At 38.3% G+C, this 19,830-nt stretch overlaps 1 long non-coding RNA gene across 1 annotated transcript in view; it reads left to right on the plus strand.

The window, feature by feature from the left end:
* LOC109394540 (uncharacterized) overlaps positions 1 to 19,830 on the plus strand; it is a 104,856-nt gene that overhangs the window by 34,782 nt on the left and 50,244 nt on the right. The window contains exon 2 of the long non-coding RNA XR_002126470.1: positions 12,686 to 12,747. This is a non-coding gene — a long non-coding RNA (uncharacterized LOC109394540). The remainder of the gene's footprint in view (positions 1 to 12,685; positions 12,748 to 19,830) is intronic.

The raw sequence follows: 19,830 nt of genomic DNA on the forward strand, positions 1-19,830 counted from the left end.
CACCAATCTAATATTTTGGCTTAACCTCTATAGAGTAAAGAAATATACACATATTTGTCATAAAAGTTAAACCCTCTACTAATACTTTCTGATAATTTGAGTTTACTGGAAAAATTGTCTAGTCAGCTTTTGGAATAGACATATCATGAAGATGTGGTGAACGACTACCAAGATGTTGATTAAAAAAATAGTGATATAATATTAATAATATACATCTAAACTTTAGGCCATTTATTTCAATATAACCTCCAAGTCCTTGGAGGCTTATTAATATTTAATGTCTTTTAAACTTTGTTCAACTTTCACTTTGAGCTCACAGTTCATTAAAAAAGTACTAGGTAGAAAAGTGATGAGATGAACTCTGATGTTTACATATTATTTTAGAAACTAACAGAAATGAGAACCACTACTAAAGTTTTCTGTATATTAAATGAAACAAATTTCCCTCCATCTTGGAAGAGTTATGTCCTATTGGGATGTTTAATGTAGTGTGTTTGACGCAGGACTGAAGGCAGTTCCATGAAAGAAACAATTGTGGCTAAAATCCCAAAGGATGGACTGATGTCTTAATGGGTCTTTTTTATATCTCTAATTGTAGCAATTCTGTGGGTAAAAAGAACAACACACAAAGTGATGAGAAGGAAAACTTGGAGTACTTATCTTCCTACAAACATCATTTAATAAATTATAAGAAGGCTAAAAGGAAGCCAAGCGACTGAGAGAAGCAGCATGGGTTTATTCTCCAGATAGCCCTGAAAAGGTGGAAGAGGAGGAAGCCGAGTGAGGACTGTGGAGAAAATATTTACAAAACAAACCCCACAGGCAATAATAACTGAATCTTTTATATTTTGACTTATTCAACTTTTATGATTTAATTTTTTTTCTTCATTGAGTTTAATTAAGCTTTCCCCAGAGTCACAAGCCTTGAAAACTTCAAAAAAAGTAAAGCTATTCTGTTTACCAAGCAGTTTTTCACAGCTCTCTTTTAACTGAAGTATGTGTTTTGTTAAAATCTTTTTCCAAGGGCTGCTGTTCAGCATTTTTAAGGCGTCTGCTGCACAGTTAAAAAAAAACAAAAACCTTAATAGTTTGGTAAAGACGGTGCCTTCTAGGCTAAAATGTTTCTGTAAAGTTTTCTGTACTATGCTGATATGTTTTATCCAATATGAAGAGCATCTTCAATACTTATATATGTGAAATATATAATAATATTCTTGTAAATACTTTCCACTGCAAAGTAACTAAAGGTATGTGCTTAATATCAGAAATGTATTATGAAACTATAATTTATATATAGATTTGTATATTTATATAATCCAAATAGATATTTAAATAATTCAAACTATTCTTTCCCTCATTTATTTATTCTAGTTATTAATTCATCATCTGTATATTCATTCATTCATTCATTTATTCATTGAAATACAACCTGCCATGTGCCACTTATGCTAGGAGATACTAGAAAAATAAATAGCAAATAATAATAATAATAGAAAGAAAGAAAGAGAGAGAGAAAAAGAGAAAGAAAGAAAAAAGAGAAATAAGTTAAATGTTTTCTACATCTTTCTCCTTAGAGTGAAATCCTTCCTGCTTCTATATGACATAATAGAATGGCCTATGTGTACAGGTGACTGATTTATTATTGGATCTAGATAGGATCTAAGAGAAACAGGATGAAGTAGAAGAGAAGGACAGCACTTCCCAGCTCTTCCATTACCCCCAGAATCCAAATATATAGGCCTAGAAATTCATTGACTGGATAAGGCTCCCTTGGTTACCATTGCAAAGTAATGTAGCTACGGTGGGATATAGAAAAATAGGTAAAAGGAGAAATATCCTTGTTTTTTTAAAGATTTTTATTGGCGAATTGGGGGATGGGAACAGCCCTGGGGAACTGGGGGAAGGGGAACAGACAAGTTGCTGTCCCTTTGCTCTTCAGTCTAGTTGTGGAGGACGTTGCTTCACTGGCCCAAGTTGACACCATCATTGCGCTCTTCCCAGGAGAGGCAGATCAGTCACCAGCTTCTGGACAGCCGCTCATGGTGGCTCCTGGCCACTCATGCTGACTGCTGGCTACACACGGTAGCCAATGGCAACCCACTGCAGCAGGGGCTGCCGCCTACACCGTAGCCGGTGACCCACGGCAGCCCAGCTCCAGGTTGAGCCACCATTCAGCATTCTAGCTGCAGAGGGCAGTGTCACTGGCCCTCATATGTGGGATCCGAACCGGGGCCCTCTGGCATCCCAAGCCAGCTCCCAACCAACGCACCACTCAGCCAGCCTGAAATTTCCTATTTTTAAATGAAATAAGTCATATTTATACTATCTGTATATGATACTATACTACTATATTTGGAACAAAATACACAGATCAAAAGGAGGTTATTAGAGGATCAGCAGTTGTGGGTTTGCTTTATTTTCTTGTTAAGAAACATGACTTTCATCAGGAGTAATATCTTCCCAGTCACCTTGGTGCTGTCCAAAATTGTTTGCAAAACATATGGTGATACCCACATTTACCTTAATGAAATTGATGAATTTTAGTATCAGTAAGGAGGGAGATGAAAACTGGCTTATGAAAAATAAGTCAGAGGGTTTGATATAAATGAGTTATGATGAGCAATCTGAACATGATTCTGCTGGTTATATATGCTCTGGGTGTTTCTATATGCACCCAAAAATCAAAGAATGAAAAATTCAGTTGATTTGCTGGTTTGATTTTTGTAAACTGAATTTACAATTTTTTCCCCACATTTTATAACTTTTGTGAGAAACTTGAGACCTTTTTACATGGAGTCAAAACAATTGACTACATAAGAATAGAATTCAGTTTTCTAGGTAATTTTAAATATTTATTTGATACTATCATTTACTAAAATACCTCCAATGTTCTTTTTTCTTTTGTTTTGTTTTTTGAATATTCACTCAACCAGTAGTTACTGACAGGGAGCTCTATGTAAGGTAGTATGCCACCTACTAAGGAGAGGGGACCACAGCAGCGATAACGATGAGAGTGCTTAGCTTCTTGCTTTCACAACTATTCTTATTTTACTAAATAATTCCAGTGTGGTCTATTTCATTATTGTTGAGACACAGCCAAAAGTATATATTTTTTTGTGTGAAAGCTGGTGTTTTTTCCTGATGTAATGAGATAGAAATAGCAGAAGTAGCATTTCAGGAGTAGGTTGTAAGCTTTGTCAGTTTAGCAATCAACTATCTATCATATATATATATATATATATATATATATATATATATATATATAAAACATATACATACACATGTGTCTGTGTATACTATATATACATATACATATACATATATATATACACACACACACACACACACACACACACACACACAAAGCATTTATAAAACTGTTTTTATCACTATTTTTTTTAATCACTAATAACCATGGCAAGAAATGTTAAGTATTCATAGCAAATAACTTATTTTATTTGGGTGAAATGTTTTCAGACAGATTCTTACCTTCCTCCCCCCATCCATGAATGTCTTTTCATTTAAAAAGAAAAATTAACTGTTTAAAAGTAAACAAGTTCATCTCTGGACAAAGGTAGTTCCCTGGTAAAAGGTGAGTTTTAACACACTGACAGTGTCATAAGAATTATCGCAATAGGTTAATTTTATACACACACACAATCACAAACACATATGCCAAAAATACTTGTATGTAAAAATACTTGTATATGTACAAAATACATATATATATATATATATACAAAATACATACATATATACACACACACACACACACACACACACACACACACACACACACACATACACTATCCCAACACTCCTAATATATCCAGTAACTTCCTCATTGGACTCTGATAATAAAGTAATACAAATCGAACAACATAGCTTGACTTGATTTTTTTTTTTTCTTGTGAGACAGCCAGTCTCCCTCTATGGAAGCTGCTAAGGTCTTGTACAAAGCTCTGTTGAAAAATCGCGCTGGCTCGCCAAATATCTTAATGACTTTTCTCTCAGCAGTTGGTAATGGTGAAATGTTATTCTAGTAACCATAATGTCTCTCATAATACAGTTGAATACAATATGTACTGTACTTCTATTTTAGTGAGCTCTTCTGTCAGAATAGCAGTGCCAGTAGCCATTTAACATTTCATAGCAAACTGCTTACCAGTCCTTCAAGTGTAATATTGTAGAAAGAGTGAAGAAATGCGTGATTAAGAATGTTCACTGAGAGTGGACCATTTAACGCAAACCGACGCTGCAAAATAAACCAGCCTTCACATATGTAGGCGCTCATCATATAAATGACAGTTCTATGTGGTCATTTAATTTTACGATCTCAATTCTCGCATATATTGCTCACATAAATATAGTGTTCTCCTGCAGGGAGGTCTGCTGGGTATTATAAAATCAGTGAGACCTCAATGGGTTCAAATGGACATCTTTTATAATTATCGCTATAAAATTTCTTGACAATGCATTTTGCTGTCCAATGGCTAACGAAAACGATTTTCCAAAAGAATAAGTTTCAACAAAGAGAGTAACAGAGCCTGGGAATTTGTTCCTGTATTCACCCATATTTAAATTACCTTAGTTACTCTCATCTATTGGAGGCATTCCTGCTCTTCGGAATAAGGTTTTACAATGTGGCTTCCAGTTAGAGGAGGGCCTAGGTTTGAATTGTTTTCTGGTTTCGTGGGGCAATATGGAATATCTACAGGGAAGGATTAATTAGCAGTTAAGTGCAATTAAAATCTATTTACAGGGAATTCTTTCACATACTTGGAAAGATGAGGAAAGGGTAGAGAGAAGAGTTCCACAAACTCAAGATTAGAAATCATTTGGAGAAAAGACACAACGGCTTCAAAACTATGGTTCCAATAGTACTATGTATTGCTTGAAGAATTTGATTACTTTTTTTACTTCTTCAAGGTCATATATTTGACACTACAAAGAAATGAATGTAGTAGATTTTCTCCACAGTGTATTGGGATATTTTGATTACCTCTTGGTTTTTGTATTTCCACTAGGATAATAAGTTGTATTCATTGTTGCCTTGTGTGACAAGAGTTTAATGGCACACTAATTGAATTTGGACATTTGATTTCTATGATTGTGCTATAAACACTATAGCCAACTTGTTGCTTAAATGTCTGTTTAGAAAGGCAATAAAATGATTTTTATTTATTGTGGGAAAGGAAATGAATAGTTTCATATATTCTTAATGTTAAAATATTAATGAGTAGTCACATTTGTTGAAATAAGTTGAAGGAAAGAAGGTGAGGCATGAGCCATGGTTTCACCCTCGTGGAAAAAGCAGCACAAGTGTAAAGAGTAGCACAGGCAGAGAAAGCACATCCGAAGGACATTCAGGCTCTGAGTTTATTTGTCACAGGCCAGCTCTGTGACCACCTGTAGCAGTCATTTGTCTTTTGCTTCTACTGCTTTTGGTACTGGTCTGGCAGCAGCACTAATGTTGGGCTGGAGATTTCGCTCGCTCTCTCACTTCTGAGGTTTGGGCACAGCTCCACCTCCGCGTGCTGTGGTGGGTATGTAACATAAGATTAACCAAGCAAAGAATTAAATTCCCCTCATCACAGCGATTAGTGCAGAGAGGACACATGACCTTGCTCAGTTGTGGAAAAACTTGTCCAGTGGATTTCAAAACTTTTGTAGGAAACCCTGGGGAAAAGAAAAAAAAAAAAAAACAGGGATGCTGACCATGGACCATGGAGCTGTGAGGGCAGAGAGCTCTGTTATATCCACATTACCACCCAGTGGGATCTGAGACTGAAGTTTTCACATGGATGAGGACAGTGAAAAACTGGAGACAATGAGAGACCAGATCACCATTTGAACCCTTCAGATAAGCTTCACCAAAATTAAACCTGCCCCAGAAGGTTTTACTAGTTGAGTTGAGTTTCCTGAAACTTACTATTGGGAGAGCCCTAGCTAATTCACATGTTCCTTACCTAAATTTTCGTATGAAAGCATAACCTTCTTTTTGCCTACGTTAGTTCAAGTTCAGTGTTTGTCACTTGTAAACAAAATAATACTAATAAACTATTCTTTGCTGGGGGCAGTTCCACTATTTTGATCTTTGCTTTTTTTTGGTTCTAAGCACTCAATTCATTTTTTTTCATAATTAATACAATCACAATGATAGAATTGATATTTATTGAGTGTCTTCCATGTGATAGACATTTGGTGCAACAATGAAAAGCACACAGTCTCTGTCTTCTTCAGTTAGAAAGTCTAAGATAGAGATAATTAAAGAGGCAGTTACAATGACAACATAAGAGGGAGAGTATAGGAAGTTTTTTGAAAAGACTTAACAGGTGACCAAGCTCTCATGTGAAAAGTCCAAGAAAGTCTCCCAAAGGATGGAACATTAAACCTGAGGCCTGATAGATAAGCAGGATAAATCCAAAAAGGTCGAGGGCAAGAGGAAGAGGGGGAGAGTTGGGAAGTCTAAATTCAGAGAAAGCATGATGTCTTAAGGATGGCAAAGCTTGTAAAATGGCTTGAACTTGGAGAAAGGGGCACAGCAAGGAAGGTGGTTTAGGAGAGGAAAGAGGATTATAAAGATATAGCTGTGGGATAAATTAGTCCACTAAAAGACTTATAAACAAGGGGAATTTGGGCTTTATCTTAAAAGCAGTGAAAAATCATTAAGGTTTTAAAAAGGAGAGTGACATAGTCAGACTTTGGTTTGTGTAAAAACAAATCCAGACTTAGATAAGGGGTGACTTATCATTCAAAGGGAAAATTCTACCACAGGAGATAGACTATTGCAGTAGAGGAAGGGGAATTATTGCAATAAGAAGAATGCTCCAACCATGACATATATGAGTATCTCAAAGGTCAAGCAGAAAAGAAAGGGCTTTTCTTTTATAGGGAAGGTAGAACAAAATGAAAATATCAGGTGAGGGAAAGTAAGATGAATGAATGGAAGTGGCATGAGTGGATAGATAGTAGATCAGAGAAAGTTTTAACCTGAGTCCAGCCTATTCCTGGAAAGGATAGTTAGAAGGGTTGTATGCTGGCATATTTTGAGTATAGTCAAAATTCATGGAGCTGGGGCAGGAAGGGAAGCATAACAAACAAAAGATGGTCAAGTGAAATTAGCAGGTATTTTATTCAGATTGATCAGTGGGTACAAAAAGTTCAGCTAACTTTTTATAAAGCAAAGATGGGAATTTAGAGCACCTGTGTTTCACTTTGTCAGAGGTAAACAAGGGGGCATCTGTGGGTGCTATCTAGGTCATACAAGGAAGGATGGTTCTTTGCAGTAAGCCATATCCCAGAGCACAAAAGGGTGGGGAAGTTCTTAATCATTGCTATTTTCCAGAATCATATGGCACAAGTGAAGTTTGACATGTCAGGTTTAGGAGGATCACTTTGGCTATACCATGGAGAAGAACTTGAGGGGGCATGAGACCAAAAAGAAAAAGTATACAGTAACTTAAGTGCAATGGCCCTGGACCAGGATAGGCACATAGGGAAGCAAATGAATTGCAAAGATATTCAAAGTGTAGAAAAAATAGATCTTAGTATTTTATTAGATCTTTTAATCTGATCTCTGATTTTTTCAGTCTGCAATAAGTCCTCTGAATAACTGTTTTCTAAAGAGGTTTTCATCTGTAGGCACAATTATTTTTATTTTCAGAAAATTTGTCCTGTATGTTATCTTCAAATATTTTTTCTCTGTTTCATTTGCTCTTTTTGTCAATGCAGAAATTATATATACACTGAATTTCCTCTGTCTGTCTTCCATAGTTATTTTCTCACTAATACTTTTCAGTTTGGTCCTAGTTCCTTTTCATAAATATTTCTTAGTTTCATTTCATGTTTGTGCTTTAGCATTCCATTGTTTGTAACTTAGCATCAGGGTGATGGTAAGATCTGCCTTTGGGTTTAGTGGATGAGGAAACCTTGTTAGACCTTGAGTTTAGGACAAATGCTACAAGTACTGCAAGCCAGTTTTATCATAGATTCATAAGTCTCAAAAAAAATCCTTGTGTGTACAGCTCTCTCAGAAAACACAGGAATGAAGGGTGATTAACAGTGAGTTTTCTAACCAGACACTACCTAATAGAGCTCAAGTCTCATCATTATTTTTACAACATGCTGGTTGTAGGTAGCACAGAAAAGTGCTTTCTGACAAAACTTAGAAACATATTATGTCAATAATATTGGAAATTAGGTCTTGTGTGATTAATTATAGAATTTTATATACCTTTTGTATTTAAGAATAAAATTCATAAAAATGTTTTGTTTTGTTTTTTTGTCTCAGGGAAACAAACCTTTTCTAGTACATATCCTTCAATTGATTTTTTATGGGCGTTGATAGTCCTGTGTTTCTGCAAGATTGGCTTAGGTTGGCTTCCCCCAGAAACAGACCCCGAGATAAGGATTTGAGTGAAAGTAATTGGTTTGGCAAATGATCCAAGAAAATATTGGTAGGAGAGTAGGGAAATGAGTCAGTGAGGGGAAGAAAGCCAATAAAGGTGCATTAATGAGTAGATTGCTGCTGTTGTCAACTAAAGTTCAGTTCTGATGGGAGCCTCTGGGCCTGTGTGATTCATCCCTGAGAGCTGTCCTACCACAGGCACTAGAAAGCTGGGCCCTATCTTTCAACTCAATTCTCATCCATCATTGCTTGAATACTGTTCCTGGGGGAATTCATTCTCCAGCACTTTCAGCCTTCCCCATGTTGTGGTTGAGTATTCTCCTCGGCCTTGAATCAGGGCTTTGGGCTCTTGCATTAAGCGGCTGGATGAGAATAGAAAGTGCTGAGGGAAAATGGGCAGTACAGTGACAGGATCTGCTCTGTGCCACCCCTGTCCCCTTCAGATTCACTCATGCTCCACTCTATTTCAATACATTTAGTCACTAATTCTTTAAGATGATAGCTAGTTGTTGTTTTAAAACTAAAATAGTCTTTAAAGTGATAGGAAACAAAGACAAAAACGGGGTTGTTGTTTGCTAGATTTGGTCTCTAGGCCATAGTTTGTGATCTATATTCATTATCTCACTTCTCTACAAGGCAGCCAATCTTTGCTCCCCTCGCTGTCAGCAGCACATCTGCTGACCTGGGTAGCTTGATTGGTGGGTAAGCCAAGCCTTCATCCCTTTGGGGTCCACTGGTTACTTTCTCACATCAGACCATGATTACCACTATTGTTGATTTAACGTTATCAACTGGCTACATCAGTAGACCAGTAAAACAGTAAAAGCTACATCAGTAAATCTTCTAAGTTATAAACATATACTTCTTTGCCCTTTTTATTTAGCACCAACCTATCTCCTCATGATAATCAGGGACAATTACCCTCATACTACCATCAAATAAATATATATGTATATAAATATATATATAGCGCATAGTACAATTATACAAATACACACACACACACACACAAACACACACGAAGTCTGACAATTAAGTTCGCAAACTTGCCACGGTACGCTTCCATTGGTAGCACTGTACAAACAGCTCTGTAAGGTTTCATAACCTTGGTATATCAGTGTCTCACAGCTGTGTTTGTGTTGACATGTGGCAGTGTCTTGCTGAGTGGTGTTCATTATTGTTGCATGTTTTTGTGTGCCATTGTGAGAATGCCTGAGCTTGAATTAGAGCAACAGACAAACATTACATTTCTTGTTAAACTTGGCAAGAATGGAAGTGAAATCAAGGACACGTTAGTCCAAGTTTATGAGGATAATGCCATGAAGAAAATGGCAATGTACAAATGGATTAAACGTCGAAGTTTATGAGGATAATGCCATGAGGAAAATGGCAATGTACAAATGGATTAAACGTTTTTCTGAGGAGAGAGAACGCATCACTGATGGGAGGTCAGGGAGGCCAGTAATCAGCAGAACTGATGAAAACATTGCAAAAATTTGTTGAATTGTGTGTCAAAATCTTCAGCTGACTGTGAGAAGCATAGCAGACCAAGTAAACATCGACAGAGAAATAGCTAGGAAAATCTTAATTGAAAATCTTGGCATGAGAAAGGTGTGTGCAAAAATGGCCCTGAAGGAGCTCACCAATGAACAAAAGCAAAGGAGAGTCAAAGTTTGCCAAGACCTTTTGGAGATACAAGACAATGTTTTGGGCTATGTAATCACTGATGATGAAACATGGGTGTACCAATACAACACTAAAACAAAGCATCAAAGTGCACGATGGAAGTCAGCCAGTATTCCATGACCAAAAATTTCCATCAGTCCAAATCAAGAGTCAAAATGGTGCTGCTAACCATTTTTTATATCAGAGGTATTATTCATTATGAATTTGTACCAACTGGAGAAACACTTAACCAAGTTTACTATTTGGAAGTGCTGAAAAAGCTGTGTGAAAAAGTTAGATGAAAAGGACATGAACTTTTCACCAACAATTCATGGCTCTTGCATCACGATAATGCACCAGCTCACACGGCACTGTCTGTGAGGGAGTTCTTAGCCAGCAAACAAATAACTGTATTGGAACACCCTCCCTACTCACCTGATCTGGCCCACAATGACTTCTTTGTTTACCCAAAGATAAAGGAAATATTGAAAGGAAGACATTTTTATGACATTCAGGACATCAAGGGGAATACGACGACGGCTCTGATGGCCAATCTAGAAAAAGAGTCCCAAAATTGCTCTGAAGGGTGGACTAGGCACTGGTGTCAGTGCATAGCTCCCCAAGAGGAGTACTTCGAAGGTGACCATAGTGATATTCAGCAATGAGGGATGTGACACATTTTCTAGGATGCGTTTGTGAACATATTTGTCAGCCATCATATATATATATATGGCTTGCTGATCTGCCAGCAATAGGAGCCTAAAGCCTAAAATGACTAGGTTGTATACATAGCTTTATATTTAGTGGAACCCTTACTGTATTACCTAGAAAAAAAACATACCACTTTTGTAACTAGGACTTCTAGTCTAGTACTACCTAAAGCTTTAGGTACAGGAAGTACACCTTATCCAAGGTGGTCATTGGAAATAATAGTGAGAAGGGCCACTGCTACTTCTACTGTTTTGTCCTCAGATCATTGTATTCTAACTCTCTGAGACATATCATTATATAACGGAAATTAGTTGAAAGTATGAGGTCTGATAATTAAGTTTGTGAACTCATCCTAGGAAAAGTGCTACATACCTCATTGCTAAATATCACTATGGTCACCTTTGAAGTACTCTCCTTGAGAAGCTATGCACTGACATCAGTGCCTAATCCACCCTTCAAAGCAATTTTGGAACTCTTTTTCTAGATTGGCCATCAGAGCTGTCATCGTATTCCCCTTGATGTCCTGAATGTCATAAAAATGTCTTCCTTTCAATATTTCCTTTATCTTTGGGTAAACAAAGAAGTCATTGTGGGCCAGATCAGGTGAGTAGGGAGGGTGTTCCAATACAGTTATTTGTTTACTGGCTAAGAACTCCCTCACAGACAGTGCCGTGTGAGCTGGTGCATTATCGTGATGCAAGAGCCATGAATTGTTGGTGAAAAGTTCATGTCCTTTTCATCTAACTTTTTCACACAGCTTTTTCAGCACTTCCAAATAGTAAACTTGGTTAAGTGTTTCTCCAGTTGGTACAAATTCATAATGAATAATCGCTCTGATATCCAAAAAGGTTAACAACATTGTTGCAAGGAATTCTCTAACTTAATTGTCCGACCTGGTGTATCACACATTTTGACAAATGGTGTCCCTGCCTTGCAGATGCTTCAACTGAGACTTTAAGAGGCTATCACGATGTGATATATGATTGAATCAATTGGTCATGTGCTCATTTGCCCATTTTCTCACCCTCCATTCAAGGCTACTTCATTGGGGATCTCATGCTAGTAGATAAGACACTCTGAATCCTCAGATATAATGCTAGGAAGTGAAGGAAGTCCAACACATTTGGCCTAGTAAGGATGAAACACTGCTTCTTCTTAAGGGCAAAGAGCCCAGTATAATCAACTTGCTGCCAAGTGGCTGCATGGTCTCCTCAAGGATGGCACTATATTAACAGATGCTTAGTGCTCTGTGGTGATCACAATTGCTCATGGATCAGACATTCAGCAGTAATGACATCAGCCTTGGTGAGAGAAAGTCCAGGATGTGGGACTATCACTCCTCTGTTCTTGAGCCCATTGACAAGCACTGAGGTACCAAGAATCAAGTCTAGCTGATGTTTACTATCCACGTCATTCTATTCTCCTGGTTTCTAAGTTCTATGTTGTGGATACTCTTTGAGACATAAAGATCTACAGAGTTTGTGCCCACTCCAGTAGGTTCTACCATATGCTTCTTTCCCAGACACTCTGGCTTCCTGCATTCCAATCTCAGCCTGTGTCCCTGATCAGCAAACCAAGCCATTTGCCACTTCCCAGAAATGTCTCTCTCAATGTATGTCCTTATGTTAAGCCACTTCTCCTCTCCCCAAAAGTTAAAGGTCAAATGCATACTGCTAGGAAGATAGCTCACCACTGTACATTAGGACCAGCCATGTGTGGGCTTGTTATTGGCAGATATTCATCTGTAGCTTTTTATGAATATTTTGAACTTACTCATCTGTTAACCAGACTTGTTTTTTGTTTGTTTGTTTGTTTTTGTATTTTGTTTTGTTTTGTTTGTTTGTTTGTTTTTGCTTTGTTTTGTTTTATTTTGCTTTGTCTTCTGTCAATTGGTGCTAGAGAACCCTCCTTACCAGGAGGCCATAGAGGTGAGCTAAAGGAGAGGAATTAAAGACACAGAGGTAAGTAGCAGGAGATATCGGTCACCTGTTCATGGAACGTATGCCCCACAAACCTGCTGGAACCTGATCTCAAATGAACCACTTCCAGTGCATAATAGATTGCCACTAAGCTTGCTTGACTTTTGTTGAGTCTGAAAATACACAGCTCATAATGGGTCGCTCCATTTGTATAATCACTTGATGTTTCATAATCAGGTTTTCCATAGCCATTGCCATAGATCTCTATAAGTCAAGATACAGTAATTGTCATTCCAGCTTTACTGCACATTAAAGGAGATGACATTCACCCTGACTCTCTACTCTATTTAGACTCTCTTATGCTGGAATTCTGTTATCTTCATTGATGTTAGAGAACCCAGTTACATGGCAGCATTTCCTACTGTCAATCCTATTGTAAAAAGATAATCTCAGATTGAGCATCACAGTGATGCCTTCTTGCTGGAGAGTTTCTCATTGCTTTAGTGAAAGAAGTAACTTCTGAGAGTTTCCTTGGAACAAAGTCAGCTGGTAGGTTCTCTGCTCTCACATAATAAATCTCTTCTAACATGCCCAACTCTGAATACCAAGCCAATATTAAGTGAAGTCATAACTAGCATCCCCATCTATTTACAGTAAATTATTATCTTTTCAAATTTCAAGGAGATATTCTAGCAGACAATTTAGACCAATTCCACATGTCTTTTCCAGGAGGTTAAATCCAGAATCCAATTGGTTTTATGATATTTTTTTGGATATGCCTCCTAAGGCAATGACAACAAAAGCAACAACAATAAACAAATGGGATTACATAAAAAAAAGCTTTTGAACCACAAAGGAAACCATCAACAAAACAAAAAGACAAGCTACTGAATGAGAGAAGAAATTTGCAAATTATATATCCAGTAAGATATTAGTATTCAAAATGTATAAAGAACTCATATGGCTTGACATAAAAAAAAACAAATAATGCAATTTAAAAATGGGCAGAGGACCTGAATAGACATTTCTCGCAAGAGGACATACAGATGTCCAATAGATGTATGAAAAGATTCTCAACATCACTAATCATCAGAGAAATACACATTAAAAAACAATGAGTATCACTTCACACCTGTCAGAATGGCCATCATCAATAAATCAACAAACAATAACTGCTGGTGAGGATGTGGGGAAAAGGGAACCTTTATGATATTGGTGGAATTTCAAATTGGTGCAGCCACTATAGAAAACAGTATAGAGTTTCCTCAAAAAATTAACAATAGAACTACCATATGACCCAGCAATTCCACTTCTGGGTATTTATCTGAAGAAATCCAAAACACTATTCAAAATGATATATACATCCCTATGCTCATTGCAGCACAATGGCCAGGATATGCAAGAAACCTAAGTGCCCATCAATAGACAACTGGGTAAAGAAGCAGTGGTACATGTATGCAGTGGACTATTTCTTGGCCACAAAAAAGAATGAAGTTTTACCATTTGCAACAACACGTGGGGACCTAGAAAATATTATGCTAAGTGAAATACATCAGACAGAAAAAGACAAATATCATATTATTTCACTTATATGTGAAATCTACAAAACAAAATAAATGAACAAACAAAACAGAAACTAACTGATAGATACAGAGAACAAATTAATTGTTGCCGATAGGAGAGGGTGTGAAGGATGAATGAAAAAGGTGAAAGGGATTAAGAAGTACAACTTGCAAATTATAAAAATAGTAGTAGAAGAGGAGAAAAGGGGTCAAATATATGGTGATGGAAGGAGAACTGACTCTGAGTGGTGAACACACAATGTGATATATAGGTGATGTATTATACAATTGTACACTTGAAACCTATGTAATTTTACTAACCATTGTCACCCCAATAAACTTAATTAGAAAAAAAGAGTCATAGGGATGTAAAGTACAACATAGGGAAATACAACTAATAATATTATAATAACTAGGCATGAAAAGCTCAGACAAGTAAGTTCACACACTTAATTGTTCAACCTTCATAGGGTGTCAAATAGGTACTGGACTTATTAGATGACCACTTCATAAGGTATATAAATGTCTAATAATTATATTATGCACATGAAAATAATATAATATTGTATGTTAACTATACTTGAAAAAATAAATAAATAAATAAATCCTGAGTCAAGAAAATGTGACTTTATATCAACAAATGCAAATAAGTCAAAATCCAAAAGCCTTATAGTTTTTCCTTTCTGTTAAAGAGTCTTCAATACATATTCCTAAATTTTTTCTCTTGATAAATTTCATTATAAATTCACCAATTCTTGCCACTCTTTCAGTGAGCAATACATCTCTCATAGCAAGTAGTGTACTTTCCCACTCAGGCCACGCTGTGACTTAACCTCATAAACTGCCACTGTTATTCTGAAAATATCCCTTCCCAAAGACCCCGTGCTCTCTAGCTGAGCCTGGGAAACACATTGCTGCAGTAGTCATGGGGTAGCCAGAAACTCCTCTCTCCATGGTCACGCAGAAACTCCTCCTATTATCTCTGTTCTCAGAGTGCTGTCTACAGTAAGAGAGACCTCTACTGGGATACACCAAAGCAACTTTCCTCCTTCCCACCCTCCTCTGGCCCTTCTTCAGGAATCAGACCCAAAGCCCAAGTTTACAAACAGGAGAATATGTAGGACGAAGTAGGGAGAGGGAGCAAGATTGGGTGGTCTGGCCATCATCTCCAAGTGAGTTAGGGGATTCAGTCCTCTCTTCTCCTATTAAGGGGGTCAGTCCTGTTGGGTGGCCTTGCACTGATGCCAAGACCTGATTCCCCATACTAGGGGAAGGGAAAATGGTTAGAACCCCTGCTGCCCTCCTTGATCTGGGCCAGAGAGGTATGTGTCTGTGTCTCCCTGTGAGGGGGTCGTTTTCACATGGTCTCTCTTGCAAGAGGCCAACTTTACACAATAAAATTATATTTATTATATTATATATTAATGGAAACAATGCTCTATTATAAAATAAAATATAATTTATTATAATTTATAAGCTTATATTGTTACTTATGTATCATTATTATCCTATTACATAAATAAAAATATTTTAAAGGGAAGCTTTATATTTTAGTATCTTTAGTGATACATTTTTCCTGCTTTGGGAACAACAGGGTCCACATTTTCATTTTGCACTGATCCCTGCAAATGGAACTTTTATGATAAAATTCAAAAAGCCAGAGAAGAGGGAGGTACTTGGGAAAAAGAAGGAGAAGAAGGAAGGAAAAGGGGGTGGGGGGTGAGAAAGAAAGAGGAACAGAATTCTCAATGCTGATGCCTAACATAATTGTAAAAACACTCATCACATACGCAGATTTTTTGTGACACATGTGACACAAGTTAATTGCAATGTCAGAGTTAATTATTGCTAATAACAGTGGTGGTCACTTTGTGGCCTTTGAGGCTGATTCTGTTAAATATCAGAAGTGTTCTGCGTGTTTATTCATTTGTATTCAACTGAGGTTTATATTTGATGCCATTTTTCTGACACTTATTAATTGTTTAACTTTCAGAGGTTGCAGCCAAATATATTTGCCTTGGAAAAAATTGAAACAAAGTGTTCAATAAGCATAGAAAATATGCATCATGCTATGCATTACATTGAGGGCTACCAAGAAAAGCTTTATTTATACGAGAATATAGTTAGAAGAAAAGTGAAAGATAATTGCTTTGTCTTTTTTTCTTAAATGCAAACAAAGCAAGTGTAATCAATTATACTTGGACAGTTTGTAAAAGTTAATTCTTTCTGTTGGTATTAATAATAGGTGTCCCACAGGAGAAGGATTGCCATTCAAACCATAGAAAGCAGGGTGAGCAAGCTGAGCTGAAGGAGATATGCTGTGAGTTAAAGTGGACAAACAGGCAGTGTGGGTGTTAACTCAGGAACAATTGTGGAATATGGGGAGGAAAATAGTGGACAGTAAGGCTGATCAACAGCTCTTTGAATGTCATTAAATTAGAACCTACTAATTCGAACTCTCTGGGGAAAAGGATAGAGTTCACTTTTTATCCTTGTGGTTAAAGGTATATAAGCCAGGGGACTTCTGGTAAGATGGCGGAATAGATAGACGCTGTGCCGACTGCCTCCCAGGATCACACCAAAATTACAAATAATTTATAAGATATTCAACCTCGGAAGTTCCCTGGACACTAGATGAGCAGAACCTCTAAACGAAGGACTTAAAAAGGAGGCCACGTAGAGTCTGGTAGGAGGGGTGGAGACGAGAGAGGGCGAACCCCATGAGGGACACCTCAGTGGTGGGGAGGCTTCTCCGGTTGGGGGAGAGACCCTCCGGCCCCAAACTGTGCTCACCAGCCCAGAGTTACTTTACCGGGAAGAGGACTTCTATGAAAGCTGGAAGGAGAAAATAGTGAGGACTCTCTTTGCTCAACTCGGTGAGGCTGAGGGCAGCTGGAGAACCAGTGGAGCCGGCAAACCAACTCGCTCGCTAGTGAGCACTCACCCAGTTCCTGGTGGAGGGAGTAGCTTTGTGAACTGGGCCCAGGAGCCTCCAGGAAGGACTGAACTGAGTGCCTTAGGCATGGGAGCTGGAGGTTTGGGGACCATTGTTCCTGTGGTGTGGAGCTTACACACGGGTGGTGCACATGAGGGCGCCATTTTTTCAGGGCTGGGCCCTCCCACAGAGGCTCAGGACTGGGACTGCATTCGTCAGCTGGAATTGGCGCAGGAGTGCATGTGTGCGTGCATACGTGCATGCGCATGTGGCCTTGGATCCCCACCCTCCACACTGCTTGTGCTGCGTACCCAGGGAAACACCTGGCATGAACGCTCTGACTCCAACAACCTGCTTTTTGAGACCCGGGAGTGCGTACCACACCTTAGGTCCCCAATTTCCACACTGCAAGTGCAGCGTTAACTGGGTGATGACTGGCTGTCAGGCTGCTCGGCCTGATGATTGAGCGGCTGATTGGAACAGGCTGAGACAGGGCGTTTTCCTGGGAGTGTAGGGCCATGAGCTATGAGCCTGTGTGATTCGGCCGGGGCTTTCCTGGCGAGTTTGTGTGGGCTGGCTGCCGATGCAGGAGTGCATGCTGCTTTGACTTGGTGGGGTCCACTGACCACACCCTGTGGTGCCTTGGGTGCCTGCCCTGCCCACCTAGAGCTGTGTTGCCAGGGGCACCCTAAGCCCCTGGTCCCTGGCCCCTACCTCCACAGGCCACAGAGGGTTTTTTGCAGCAGCAGACAGCACACAACAACCTGTGAGGAGTTTTGGTGGTGACCACGGTTCCAGAGCACACAGCAACTAATCGTGGGAAGCTTACTTCAAGTCTACAGGGAATTTGGCACATGACGCACTGAACCCTTCTCCCCAAAAGCTGGTGCTGAGTCGCCCAGAGTGTCTCTATTGCTGAGCAAGTGGTCTGCAGATTAAAGCAGGCGGAGAGCCCCTCCCTGCCCCCTTTTTTTCTTTTTTCTGTTATTTTCTTTTTCTTTCTTTTTTTCTTTTCTTTTCTTTCTAGGTGATCTAATACATCGATGAAATCAGAGTAACAGCCAGAATGAAGAAACAAAGAAACATGTCCCAAGTAAAAGATCAAAAGAAACCTCAAGAAATGGAAGTAAATGAAACAGAGGTATCCAACCTTTCAGAGACAGAGTTTAGAACACTGATGATAAAAAAAGTTTCAGGAACTTAGGGAGGACATAAAGAAGGATACAGAAATCATAAAAAACAACCAAGTAGAACTAAAGAGTAAAATAACTGAAATGAAGAACATACTTGAAGGAATCACCAGTAGATTAGATGAAGCAGAGGATTGGATCAGTGAGTTAGAAGACAAAATAGCAGAAATCACCCAGTTGGGAAAACAAAAAGAAAAAAGAATAAAAAACAATGAAAATAGTTTAAGAGACCTGTGGGACAATATCAAGCGCAACAACATTCTCATCACAGGAATACCAGAAGGAGAAAAGAAGAAGCAAGGGATCGAAATGTATCTGAAGAAATAATGAATCAGTCAAAGACTACCTTGGTGAAGGAAATCAACATACAAACCCAGGAAGTGCAGAGAGTTCCAAACATGCTGAACCCACAAGGTCCACACCAAGACACATCATAGTAAAAATGGCAAAGATTAAAGACAAAGACAGAATCCTAAAAGCAGCAAGAGAAAGACAGCAGGTTACATACAAAGGAACTCCTACAGACTAACAGCTGACTTTTCTACACAAACTCTGCAGGCCAGAAGGGAGTGCCAGGAAATATTCAAAGTGATACAAAATAAAGGCCTACAACCAAGATTGCTCTACCCAGCATGGCTATCACTGAAAATTGAAGGACAGATAAAGAGCATCTCAGAAAAGAATAAACTTAAGGAATTCATTACCACCAATCCAGCATTGCAAACAATGCTAAAAGGGCTTTTTTAAACAGAAGAATGGGGGAAACAAGCTAACCCAGGAAGATCAGAAATACAAATAACAAAATGGCTATAAATATGCAACTATCATAATCACTTCAAATGTGAATGGATTAAATGCTCCAGTCAAAAGACATAGAGTGGCTAAGTGGATAAGAAAACAGGACCCATGCATATGCTGTTTACAAGAGACTCATTTCCGATCAAAAAACACACACACACTGAAAGTAAAGGGATGGAATGAGATATTTCACACAAATATAAATGAGAAAAAAGCGGGAGTAGCAATACCTATTACAGAAAAAATAGACTTTAAAATGAAGTCTACAATAAAAGACAAAGAAGGACACTACATAATAATAAAAGGATCGATTCAACAAGAGGACATAACCCGAGTAAACATCTATGCACCCAACATAGGAGCTCCTAAATATATAAAACAGATTTTGACAGACATAAACACAGAGATCAACAGCAACACTATTGTAGTAGGGCACGTCAACACCCTGTTGTCACCAATGGACAGATCCTAAGACAGAAAATCAACATGGAAACAGTGGCCTTAAATAACACTTTAGACCAGGTAGATTTAATTGATATTTTTAGAGCATTTCACCCCAAAGCAACAAAATATACATTCTTCTCAAGTGCACATGGAACATTTTCCAAGATAGACCACATGTTAGGACACAAAACCAGTC

The sequence above is a fragment of the Hipposideros armiger genome, unplaced genomic scaffold, assembly GCF_001890085.2.
Source record: "Hipposideros armiger isolate ML-2016 unplaced genomic scaffold, ASM189008v1 scaffold_427, whole genome shotgun sequence".
NCBI classification, from domain to species: domain Eukaryota; kingdom Metazoa; phylum Chordata; class Mammalia; order Chiroptera; family Hipposideridae; genus Hipposideros; species Hipposideros armiger.